Here is a 13,396-nt window from a genome sequence, read left to right on the forward strand (position 1 = left end):
AAAAAAATAATTAAAAAAATAAATAATTTAGGGACGCCTGGGTGGCTCAGTTGGTTAAGCGTCCAACTTCGGCTCAGGCCATGATCTCACGGTTTGTGAGTTCGAGCCCCGCGTCGGGCTCTGTGCTGACAGCTCAGAGCCTGGAGCCTGCTTCGCATTCTGTGGCTCCCTCGCTCTCTGCCCCTCCCCCACTTGTGCTCTGTCACTCCCTATCAAAAATAAATGAATGAATGAATGAATGAATGAATAAATAAATAATTGATTGGTAGATTCTTTTGGGTAGTCCACGTACATCACCAAATTGCGAGTAGGAGCAGTTTTTATTCTTGTGTTCATATTCTTATACTTGTTTGCTTTTATCTTGCTTATCAGATTGGTAGGACATTCTTATCTCATTCTCATATCCAGAGGTAAAGCTTTTAACATTCAATCGTGTTTGTGTAAGATTATTTATAGGTACATTTTATTAGATTCAAGCAATTTTATTTATATTTGGTAAAAGTTCTGTTCATGAATATATATTGGCTTTGGGCAAGTTCTTGTTCAGAAATTATCTGGAAGGTAACATGTTGTTTTCCCCTTTATTCCGTTAAAGTGACAAAATTCATTTTTTTTTTTTTCAAACGTTAAACGATTCTGTGGTTGTTGTTGTGGTTGTTGTTGTTCCAAACGTGATGGATTTATTTCATTTTACTCTGCTGCAAAACAAAAGTTCCAGTACAGCACAGAGACCATTATCTTTTAAAAGGTCTTGAAACATGTGGGACATGCAAGACATGATGTATAAAGTGGAAGCTTGGATCACACTTCCTTTATAACCCAACACTACATTGTCACTGAGGCACGCATGTGACAATAACACTGTGGCACTGAACTGAAATGTGGCACAGATGTGACAATTCTCGGCCTGCCTTCAAGCACCAACCTTAGGATGGACTTAGGATCTCTAGACTTCAGTGTGGGGAAGATTATTACCATTCTTGGGAAGAATAAAAAGTTCACGCTTCTGAAATTTCACAGAAGAGTTTTAAGGCCCAAACACAGTGTGTCCATTTCTCTTCATGTCCAGAGACAAAACGGATGCTTCACTCAAAACCACATGAAGCTTCATAGCTCGGACCCCACCCCAAACTTGTGACCTCCTGCATTCATGTTCTTTCCATCAGTGAAAGCTGATAGGGTAGGTTTGACTACTGGCTGAAAGGTTTGAGTATAACCCAGTCCAATCAGACTGGGATTACTCACTTTGGCCTATAGAGAAGTTCTACAAGCCAGTGTGTATTTAGCAGCGTCAAAACAGGTGCTGGTGACAGCTACGCAAGCCAGGTTCACTGGCAATTCAGTCTTCTCGTTTTAAGCCCCTGGTAGATAGAACCTCCAAATTCAGTGCCATCGTTTACATGCGTGTGCAGCTGGAGGTGTGCATCCCTGTAGCCCAGGGCAAAATGATCCTGTGACAGTTTGGATTTGGCTGTGTCAAAACTCATCTGAGAGCCAGCAAGCAACCTCCAGTGGCTAACACAGCCCAGTCATAGATGGTTGGTCCAGAAAAATCTGTATCCGCATCACCGTCAAGACAGAAACAATCTTATTTATAGGGGATTTCAATTTTCTGCTCTCCCTCAGTATAAATATGGTACCGAGAGTCAGTTTCAACCCTTCAGCCAACTTACTCTACAAAGAAGTTTCCGTCCCAAGAGTATTGTCCATGTTCCATTTGTTGGTTGAAAGTAAGTCCCCAGTTACAGATCTTCTATTTGGTCTCTAGGTGGTCTGATGCTTTCCCTATATCCGTGGAAGCATGACCAGAAGTAGAAAATTCCACTCCCCTACAAGATTTGGTTCTCAGATCTACTGACTATACCAAAACCAAATCCTCTGTTGAAGACATCCTTGGCAGCCATTCCCAGGTCATGCTAAATCAGTGTGTTACATGTATCTCCAGCCAGAGGGCTTGTCCCCATTCTGCCAGGGCAACCAGAATGTTAAACCATTCTCATATTCTTGGAATAGCCCCGTTTGGTCACAGTGTATTCACCAGACATTGCTGGATTTATTTTGCTAGTAGTTAATTTATTTATTTTTTACATTTATGTAAAACATCATGTTAGTAGCCTGTAATTTTCCTTTTTTATAATGTGCTTGTCAGGTTTTGGTATTGAAGTAACACTGGCCTCAGAAGACAAAATGGAAAGTGTCTCTATTCTCTGGAGAAGTTTATATACAATTGGCATAATTTTTTCTCAAATATTTGGTAAAATTCACCAGTGAAGTAATCTGGATTTATTTTTTTTATGGAAAATTTAAAATTATGTGTTCCATTTCTTTTATTGTTATAGGACTATAAAGATTTTCTTGTGTCAGTTTAGGTTAACACTGCTTTTCTAGAAAATTTTCCACTGGTAAAAAAAAATGTAGTTATTTACATAACATTGTTATAATATCCTCTTATAATATGTTAAATATTTGTAGTATCTATAACAGAGTCCCCTCTTTCATTCTTGACATGGGTTATTTTTACCTTTTTTTCTTTGATCTCACCAGGGAATTAGGACTTTATTAGTCTTTTCAAAGAGCCAACTTCTTGTTGTGTTGGCCCTCTCTCTGTTGTATTTATTTTATATTCCATTTCGTTCTCTTCTTATTATGTTTTCCTCTCTTCCACTTTGAGTTAGATATCTTTCCAACTTTTTGAGATAGATACTTAGATCAGTGATTTTTCAGCTTTTCTTCTTTTCTATTATATGTGTTGTAAGGGTATAAATTTTCCTCTAAGTATGGCATTAACTGCAACCAATATGCTTTGCAATATTTTCATTATCATTCCAGTAAAATATTTTCTAATTCCCCTTGTTCTTTCTTTCTTTTTTTCGTGTTTATTTACTTTTGAGAGAGAGAGAGAGAGAGAGACAGAGCACAAGTGGGGAAAGGGCAGAGAGTGGGGAAAGGGGAAAGGGCACAGAATCTGAAGCAGGCTCCACGCTCTGAGATATCAGCACAGAGCCCAATGGAGGGCTCAGACTCACAAACCTTGAGATCATGACCTGAGCCAAGGTCAGACGCTTAACCAACTGAGCCACCCAGGCACCCCTCCATTGTTATTTCTTCATTGACTTATGGGTTATTCAAAGGATAATTCTTAATTTTCATACTTGGAGGGATCTTCAAATGGTCTATTTATAATTTATTTCTAATGTAATTCCACTACTGCCAGACAATAAACTATATCATTTCAATCCTTTGGTGTTTGTTAAGGTTTGATTTAAACCTAGCATGTGGTAATTTTTCTAGATAATCCAAGTGTAATTTTAAAAATGAAATCTACAGTGTTAAGTGAAATATTGTTTGTCTATCAATTAGGCCAGAATTGTTAATTGTGAAGTCCAAATCTATATTTTTTATCTCCTTAATGAGAAAGGCATGTGAAAATTTCACACTATGCTTGGAGATTTATCCCTTTCTTCCTGTAGTTACGCTGAGTTTTGCCTTATACATTTTAAGGCTATTTTATTAAGCACATACAGTTTAGAATCACTATATATTTCTGGTAAATTAAACTACTTATTTTTATAAAATAGTCTATCTCTACCAATTATTTCTTCCTTAAAGTCCACTTTGTCTGATAATAATATAATAACCCTGGCTTTTTTGGTTAGTATTTGCATGATACATCTTTTTTTTTATTACCTTACTTTCAATTTTTCTGTGTCCTGATCTATGTGATGTGTTTCTTATAAGCAGCATATAGTTGTTTTCTCACTCCATCTTACCATTTGCTTTCTAGTTGTCCCACATATTCTATGTTTCTTTTATTACTTTCAAATTGATTGTTTCTGTTATCCCATTTTCCCACTCATTTTGGCATTTATACATTACTTTACTATTCTTTTAGTGGTGACCCTAGATATTATTACACACATCCTTAAAAAAAAAATCAACATCAAATAGAAATACTTTTATCTCTTCCTGGACAGTACTAGAACTTTATAGCACTTTAACTATATTTACCTTATTATCCACCTTAGATGCTATTTTGCCATATGTTTGTAAATTTAATTAACTTTATTAAGAAGGAGTTGGCACTGCATAAAATGTTCCTGTTTTAAGTGTACAGTTTGAGGAGTTCTGACAAATGCATACACCCATGTGACCATCGTGATATAGAACATTTACTTCACCCTGAAAAGTCATCTCATGCTTAGGTAACTATTGATCTCTTTAAGATTGGTTGGTTGTGATTGATTTTTAAAAATTTTTTAATGTTTATTTATTTTTGAGAGAGAGAGAGACAGGGCATGAGTGGGGGAGGGGCAGAGAGAGAGGGAGACACAGAATCCAAAGCAGGCTCCAGGCTCCAAGCTGTCAGCACAGAGCCCAATGCCAGGCTCACCAATGAAGATATCATGACCTGAGCCAAAGTTGGACACTTAACTAAGTCACCCAGGCGCCCCTGATTGATTTCTTTAAGATCATCATGATCCTAAAGACTATCTCATGTTTTGAGATTCATTCATGTTCTTACAGATATCACTGGTTCACTACTATGTATAGCTGAATGATATTCTATTGTGTTAATAGTCCACAATTTATTTATACATTCACCACTTGATGGCTATTGGAATTGCTAGGTCTCATATGTTTGTTTAATTTTTTTAAAGAAACTATCAAATTGTTTTCAAAGTGGTTTTGCCATGCATTTTGATTTTTATATATTTAAACCCCATAAAATTTTATTACTATGATCTCAGTCATCAATAATTATTTTTATTTCCCCTTTCTGTGTATCTTATATTTTTTTCTCTTCATTCTTTTTGCATCTCTGAGCTGCTGTCTGGAATAATTTTCTTTCTGCCTGAAAAACATCTTTATTTTCATTAGTGTAGGTCTGCTGCTGGTGAATTCTATTTTTATCTGTCCCAAAATATATTTATTTCGCTTACATTTTTGAAGGATATTTTGGATGGTATTGAAATATAGATTGTGATTATTTTCTCTTAATATTTTGAAGACACCATTCCATTGTCTCCTGGCTTTTATTGTGTATATTGGAAAGTAAACTGTCAGTCTTATTGCTATTACTTTGAAGGTAATGTTTCTTCTTTTATTAGCTACTTTTAAGACCTTTTTTACCCTTCATTTTCAGCAGTTGTACCATACTATGCTTAGGTGTGTTTTTATAGTTATCTGCTTGGTTCTATAGTGCTTCTTAAATCTGTAGTTTGATATCATCAATCCATTTTGGAAAATTCTCAGGTGTTATCTTGGCAGATAACAATACTGTCCAATTCTCTTCTTTCTTCTCCTTCTGGACACCAATTACGCATATCACAAAACTTTTCACTGTATCTTTTATGTTTCTTAGTCCCTTTTCTTCATTTATTGTACTTTTGTTTCTCTGTGCTTTTATTTTGGATATTTATTACTGATCTTTCAATTTCCTATTTCTCTCTCTAGCTGTTAAACTCATTACCAAATTTTTCTGTTCCAGAAGTTTCATTTTAAAAATAATTTCCAGTTTTCTGTAAAAATTCTCAATTATGTCTTTTATTTCTGTAAACATATTAGTACAGTTATTTTAACATCTGTGTCTGATTATCCGGATACCTAGAAGTCATTTTTTGTGTGTGTTTTCCCCTTTGGTTATCTATTACATTAACTTGTCTCGTCATAGTCTTGATTATTTAAAAGTGAATATTAGATATAGTACATGAAAAATTGTAGAGAAACACTGAAGTTTAAGATGATAGTCTCTTTCAGTAGAGAGAATTTATGTTTTTCTTCTTGGTAATAGCTAAAGGTTCTAGCAATCCTAAATAACCTGAGTCTAACAAGGGGTTGGGATTATTTGAAGCTGCTTTAGTCCCTTTGAGATTAGATTATTTATAGTTCACTTATTGAGATTAGATTATTTATAGTTCACACTTAGTCCTAGGGTGCAGCCATGTAGTTTATCCAAAGTTTAGAGGGGTACTTGGATCCTTGTCACCCTCTATTGAACTCCTCAGCCTCTCATCTGCCTCTTCTAGAAGCTCCAGAGTCCTGAATGCAATGCCCATCTTCCTGTTTTCCTTCTTTTCTAAGATCTTGGCTCCATGATTCTTCACTGGCTTCTTAATTCCCTGATGCCTTCAAACATTTTTAAAAAATAATTGTTCAGCTCTTCTAGCTGTTAGCAATAGGGTTAATCTGAATTACTTAGATTACCACAATCAGAAGGGGGCCTCCCAGAACACAAATGTTTAGGTATAAATGAATCAGAGTGAAGAAAAAGTCTACAAAATAAAGTATTAGAAATCAGATGCACATGAACATGAGTACAAAGAACATAAACAGTACAAGTGAAATACAGCTATAGCCTCTTAGGTAGTCTTCAATATCTCTGTTATCGTCTATATGCTATCTTTTATATGTTTTATCTCCTGTATATATTCTACCTTATGACTAATCACCTCCCTACTTTGGTACATTTGCCTGGGAAGTGTAATGGAATTTGTTATATAAACCTCAATTGTCAAGTTATTAGTGAGAACATACAAGAAATTGACAGAGGGAAAGTAAATGATATATACTACAGTTACTTGGGTAATAAAATAAGAATATAAGATGCAATTGGTTGATCAATTCTTAGGGACAAAACAATTGCCACTCAAAAAATTAACTGATAAAGAGATGTGAGGAATAGTAAAGATATAAAATATAAAAATTAGGATAACTCTATGGTGGTTGTAAGGGTGGAGGGAAAAAAAGCCAAACTAAGAGCAAAAGCAAAGGGCAGTAGCATTTGAAAATAAATAAACAAATCTTCAAAGAAGCTTTATCACCAAGAAAAATAATAGAAAATGAAGTGGTGGTAAAAATCAAGGAAATAAAAGTTCTCAAACTCCAAACTCCTTTAAATATAAATTCCTATTGAAAGATAACTTTTCCATAAGTTAATCTATTATTTTCTGCTTCAGTAATTACAAGGCATATCATGTATTTCAATAATTTTTGTTACGTTAGGACTTTATCATCAGTTTTTTAGGATTACCACTTTGATCATAGCCTTTATTGAAGAGATGGAAGATGTCAAACGTGTATGGGACTAGGATGAGTCTACACAGACCCAACTTATCCTGAAGAATATTTTTTGGAATAAATTCCTGGCATAATTTTTTTCCTTGCCTTGGCTTCTTTTTCTTAAAAATCTGCTTACAAAGGGGTCCAGTGAACTCTTTCCAGTTCAGTAAACTGTCGTCCAGTCCAGCTCCAGTGAACTAGTTGATCCATGACTTGAAAGAAAAGTACAATTTCCAGAGTTGTAGCAATTTATTGTCACTGTACCAAGTCAAAAGATGCATTTATAAACGAGAGAGAGGAAAGGAGACAGAATTGTTGAGAATGAAGTATGAGAAGCAGTTAAATATTTTAGCTTGAGGTCTTTCTTCGTTGTCATGACAAGAAAGTATACTGAATGATGTTGAAAGCCAAAAAAGCCATTCCAGGCTAGGTAGGACCTGAGAGCTTCAAGATTCGTTTACTTGAGAACAAAAGAGGGCACCAAGCACAGTACTGCAGGTGCTCTAACCTGGTACATTTTGGAAGTCAACATGGGGAGCACATGATGCTAGATAGATCCAAGAACTTTGAGCTCTTTTAGTCTTGCTTTTATAATTGAAGAGCAGGTTGGTAATATGGGGAGTATATTAGACAACATATCTAGTAATGTTGAACACAAATCTGGCATTTGAAAATGGGAAACTACATTTGGAAAGACTGTTCACACAAGCCATCAAAATAGATCAGAATGTGAGTAAAAATGCAGAGATTGCACTCTCAAAATAGGATATATGTTTCTTACTCTGAACTTCCGACTCAGGATGTCTCCTCTATGGATTTCTTTGCACTTGCTGTTATGAAGTGGTTTGATGAAACCATTTACTGTACTGACCCAGAAATTCTCCTCTTGTTTTGAGTTATCCTGCATTATCTTTAGTTGTTTCAAAGAAAGGTATGAAATTTTCAGACAAATGAACTAATAGCTTTAATTAGAAACTAAACATATATGAGAAGGGATTGAAGGAGATTGCCTGGAGTGTTAGAAAACAAAATAATCCAAGGGTGCATCCTTTCTAAAAGTTTGATAATCGTTGCATTATCTAGAGTATATCTAAAAACACTATATAATTTCCATACATGTGTCTCTTTTTTTAATGTTTTATTTTTTGAGAGAAAGACAGAGCACAAGCAGGGGAGGGGCAGAGAAAGAGGAAGACACAGAATCCTAAGCAGGCTCCAGGCTCCGAGCTGTCAGCACAGAGCCTGACATGGGGCTCAAACCCACAAACCGGGAGATCATGACCTGAGCTGAAGTCAGATGCTTAGCCAACTGAGCCACCCAGGCGCCCCTCCATACATATGTCTTAAAGTGAGCTGAAGCTACAACATATAAACAAAACAAAACAAAACAATGAACTGAGAGAAAAAGTCTTGTCTCAAGGATACATAATCAAAACAATTGGTGGATTTATGCTTTTTGCTTTTTGTCACATTGAGTCATGTACCACTTATAAAACTATTGTCTCTCAAGTTCTGATTTACCTTCTGTGCTCTGCTTCGTCATGGTGGGGCTGGGACTCTACCCACAATTTTCTCGTGCCAGCTGGCTCTCTCTTGGAGTGCCAACAAGGAGTATTAGAGGACGCCTAGTAGGCAGGAGGAAGAAAAGAAACCTACTCCTTTTTGTAGCTTCCTGTTTGCTTCCTGTTCCGGTCAGCAGCAGAAGTCCTGCTTCCTGCCCCCTGAAGCCTTACTCTGTGCCACAGGCAGCAGTTTCCAGTTCTCTTAACCTTTAGAGAACCTGCCTCAGTGTCCCACCCCCGCCCCCTCAGAGACGCCACCACTAGCTGCCGGCATCTTGTCCTCAGAGGTCTGCACTTCTGCTCTGTGGGACTTTTCTCTAAGCTTCAAAATTGTCAGCATTCCAACATCTTCCCTTCATTGGAACCCTAGATGGGTTGCTGCTTCCTGCAGTTGCTAAGTCAGTCTATAAAATGCAACACCTTAGTGTTCCATTTTTGCCTTGTCAGTTACTTTGATGGGTAGAATAATGGTCCCCCTAAAGACATCCACATCCTAATCCCCAAAACCTGCAAACCTGTTACCTTACATGGCAAAAAGAATTTATCAGTTCAGGATCTTGAGATGGGAAGATTCTCCTGAATTATCTGCATGGGCCCCGCGTAATCACAAGGGTCCTTATGAGAGGGAGGCAGAGGGTCAGAGTCAGAAAAGGGGGTGTGCCAGTGGAAGCAGAGGATGGAGTGAAGCCAGGGCCAACGAGACGAAAAAATGCAGATGGCCTCTGGTAGTTGGAATAGGCAAGGAAACATAAATGCCCTGGAGCCTCCAAAAGGAACACAATTCTACTGACACTTTGATTTTGGCCCGCTAGAAATGATTTTGGACTTCTGACCTTCTAGAAACTTAAAGTAACAAATCTGTTACTGTGTGGTCTCAGGCCACTAAATCTGAGGTAATTTGTTATAGCAGTAATAGAAGCCAACTCTCATTACCTAGACTAATATTAAACCTACCTACCTAGTTTAGAATACTTTATATTAAATTCTGTCTGTTAAACTAACTGTGGGGGTTTGAATCTCCTGACTTGACCTTGACTGATTCAAGTAGAGCTGGATGTCTAGTTCTGCGTTATTAAAAGGTTAAGTGCTGCTCAGTTATATTTTATTTTATTTTATTTTATTTTATTTTGTTTTATTTTACTTTATTTTTTATTATTTATTTTGTTTGAATAATCAGGTCTCAGTTGTGTTCTCCAAGGTTACCATTAGTTTGTGATGACATACTTAGCATGGAATGTTTTAAAAATAGTCTTCCTATTTAGGCCAACTTTACACTGTAGAATATAACATTAAAACATATGAACTACATTAGAAATTAAGGCCAAAGACACTTGCCAATTTGTCAGGTTGTTGTGAAAATTAGGAAAACCCAGCGTAAGGTCTGTGGCACTCATTATGGTCATTGTGTGGGAAGCAGAGAAGACGACCTGGTCTGGCTGAGACCAGGAGTCTGGTGAGTGAGGAAATGAGCGAATGTTACTTACCTGGACATGAAGGTACAATTCAGTAACTGGGAAGGCCAGGAAGACTGGGAGACAAGGTCAAGTGCCAACTCTAGGGATTTAGCAGAGGTATGAAATCATAGCTATACAGAGTGATTCAGGTTGGTGAATTAAATCCAACATTCAAGAAATGCCTAGTGGATTAGAAGCAAGACTGCCATCATGGTTTTTAGTAGAAAAATAGAGTTCATCGTCCAGGGGTGTCTACAAAGGTAGTAATGAGCAAGTCGATCTACAAAACTATCTCTTGAGAAGGGCTTGATCTCTATTCTCAAAGCAGTTACATGAATATGTGTAGGGTTTACTCTGATTTCTGTAACTTCTATCCCTCAGTGTGAAAATGTACAAGGACTCCAAGTCCATTTAGGGTTAAATACATCTACAAAATATATGTAATATACGACATGCTTAATATTATATTTATATATTTCGACACATTAATGCTTTATATATTCATACTTAATATATTTATATTTATATACATAAAGAGACTTGTTTTAAGGAGTCAGATCATATAATTACGGATGCTGGCAAATCCAAAATCTGTAGGATGGGCCAGGAACCTTGAGAGTCAGGTATAGCTGATGCTGCAGTTCGAGTCCAAAGACCATCTGCGGGCAGAATTCCCTCTTGCTCTGGTGAGGTCGGTCTTAATTCTATTAAGGCCTTCAACTGATTGGATGCGGCCCACGAACCTTATGGAGGTCAATCTGCTTGACTCAAAATCCACTGATTCAGATGTAAATCTCATCCAAAACACCCTCATAGAAATATTCGGATTAATGTTTGACCAAATATCTGGATATCATGGTCCGGCCAAGGTGACACAAAATTATCCGTTACAACCTCTTACCTAGCTGATGAGATAGAGGAAGATATTATATTTTAAGAGCAGAGGATATTCACATAGCCTTGCTATAAGCTTTTATTTCCTCCAGTATCCTGAAGACAATAGAACAAATTATTTTGTCTCCAGAGAACTCCTATTCCCTTTGATAATAGAACAATTTGAGAACTAAATTATGTAGTGCTCTCTTCAAATGCAGGGTCCAGCTGAAACAAACCAATTTTATTTTGTTTCAAGGTTGTTTTTTTTTAAAAAAAGTATAATTATAGTAAAATATCACCTATTTAAAAAGAAGTAATCTGAGAAATTTTTCTTATTAGATGTAATTGCAAAAACAGAAATAATCACCTCCCCTTAAGGGAGGGTTAAGAAGCAAAAGCTTCTAGGGGCACCTGGGTGGCTCAGTTGGTTAAGCATTTGACTTCAGCTCAGGTCATGATCTCGTGGTCTGTGAGTTCAAGCCCCCATGCCAGGCTCTGTGCTGGCAGCTCGGAGCCTGAAACCTGCTTTGGATTCTGTGTGTCCCTCTCTCTCTGCCCCTCCCCCATTGGTGCTCTGTCTCTCTCTCTCTCTCTCTCTCAAAAATAAATAAGCATTACATTTTTTTTAAAAAAGAAGCAAAAGCTTCTATAAAGCACATATATTTTTTTTTCTAAAGGAAAAGCAACTGTATTAAACATTAGACTACCAATTATAATAGCAAGACACATTGAAAGAAGTGAGAAGTGACAATTCATAGCTAAAAGAAACAATAACCCTTAGACCTCTGATTGCTTTCTACTTCTTCAGTAATCGACTGGGGGTCACATGGTGTTTGGGTACAGGAGTGCTATCCATCCCCTGAAGGTAGTATAGTCCCAGAGCACACAATGATAATTAACAAAATGATAGAGTCATTCAATTGGCTTACATTCAGAACAATACTGAATCTGTAAGAAAGGTTAGATATTAAATCAAGATGAAAAACAGAGTGCATCTTTCTCTACCCAAAATGTCCAAAAAAAAAAAAATCTTAAAACATTCAAAGAATGCATTAAAAAGAGAGAGAGAGAGAAAAATAAGAAGCACAGCCAGAAAGCTTCAAACTTTGAGGAAATTCGTGAATGATTAAAAGCAGATGGGATCCTGTTAATTGAGGAAACCCTAATCCAAAACACATGCAGGAGAAGGCAGCTATGGAGTCCAGGAGAACTTCTGGCAGAATTTCCAGTGCAGAGTCAAGGGAAAAGGAGAGAAATAACTGAGTCAATAAGCAATTTGGCAACTGAACAACGGAGGAAGGTGGACCTCTCCTCCTTCCCCTTCTCGTGCCGAGTGACAGCAGCCACAGAGTGTAGCCCCGGTGACGGCAGGGCTGGCCAGGCAGAGTGGAGGACATGGGCCACCGCCCCTGGTGAGATCTGAGAAGCGCATCCAATGTCCAAGCTGTCAAATAGGTAGGCGCATACTTGGTTGTGGAACTCAGGGGAAAGGTAGGGACTGGAGAGGCCAGCCTGGACTCATGGAACCTGGATGGTATTTGAAGCCATGAGACTACATGAGATTACCTGGAGAAAGAATGCAGAGAAGGAAGAGCTCCAGGACATCTCGACAGATGGAGAACAGGTTTTATCTACGTGACACTGAAACAATCAGTTAGTGGAATCAGTTCATGGTTGTGAAAAAAAGGGCATTGGAGGTTATGTAGAAGGGGGCTTTGCCTACCTAGAGCAGAACTGAGACACATTCTAGTCCCCCTACCGAATCCAGGGCCGTCAGGGTTCCTGGGAGATCTTTGAGGGGAGGCTGCCTTGCTTCTCTTTACATATCTGAGCTGCCACACAACAGGTGCTTGATCAGTGTCTATTTAATGAACACATTTTTACATTTATAAATAAACTTCCATAGCTTGGGGAGAGTTTGGACCAAATTTCTCATTGTTGTTGAGCATTTTCTCCACCCACCTCAAATGCTCGCTCTCCATTCTTCTCCCTTTGCAGGTCTACAAATGTCTACAAATATATCTTTTGGATTTAAAGACTTTTAAGTAAAAAGGGACATCCTTCCTTTTTACCTGTCTCAATATTAAATTGGCCTTTTGTCATTTTATTTCTAGTTTTCCAGCTGGGACTAATTTCACTTTCCCATCAAGACCTTTATGCAGAAAATATTGAATGAGGAAATATTCCCTCTGCAGGGAATACCTCCAAGGACAGTAATGGAAGATGATTATCTGACAACAGGAGCAGTGACCACACGGTTCAGCTGTTTCCCAAATGGAGATTTGACCTTCATGATGATCTCTGAGTGTGATTTCATTAAAGGAACCAGCGGGTTCCTTGTATTGTTTAACTGGAATGGTAACAATACTCATATCCTCTTGGAATTCTAATGTCTATCTAGATCCCAGTGGAGCAGAGTACCTGTTTACTGATGTTCTCTAGAGT

General features: G+C 37.5%; 1 pseudogene; it reads right to left on the reverse strand.

The window, feature by feature from the left end:
- Nucleotides 1–1,107: 1,107 nt before the first annotated feature.
- The window catches only part of LOC125164715 (voltage-dependent anion-selective channel protein 3-like), a 92,061-nt pseudogene continuing 79,772 nt past the window's right edge, over nt 1,108–13,396 (reverse strand).

The sequence above is a fragment of the Prionailurus viverrinus genome, chromosome B1 (genome assembly GCF_022837055.1).
Source record: "Prionailurus viverrinus isolate Anna chromosome B1, UM_Priviv_1.0, whole genome shotgun sequence".
NCBI classification, from domain to species: domain Eukaryota; kingdom Metazoa; phylum Chordata; class Mammalia; order Carnivora; family Felidae; genus Prionailurus; species Prionailurus viverrinus.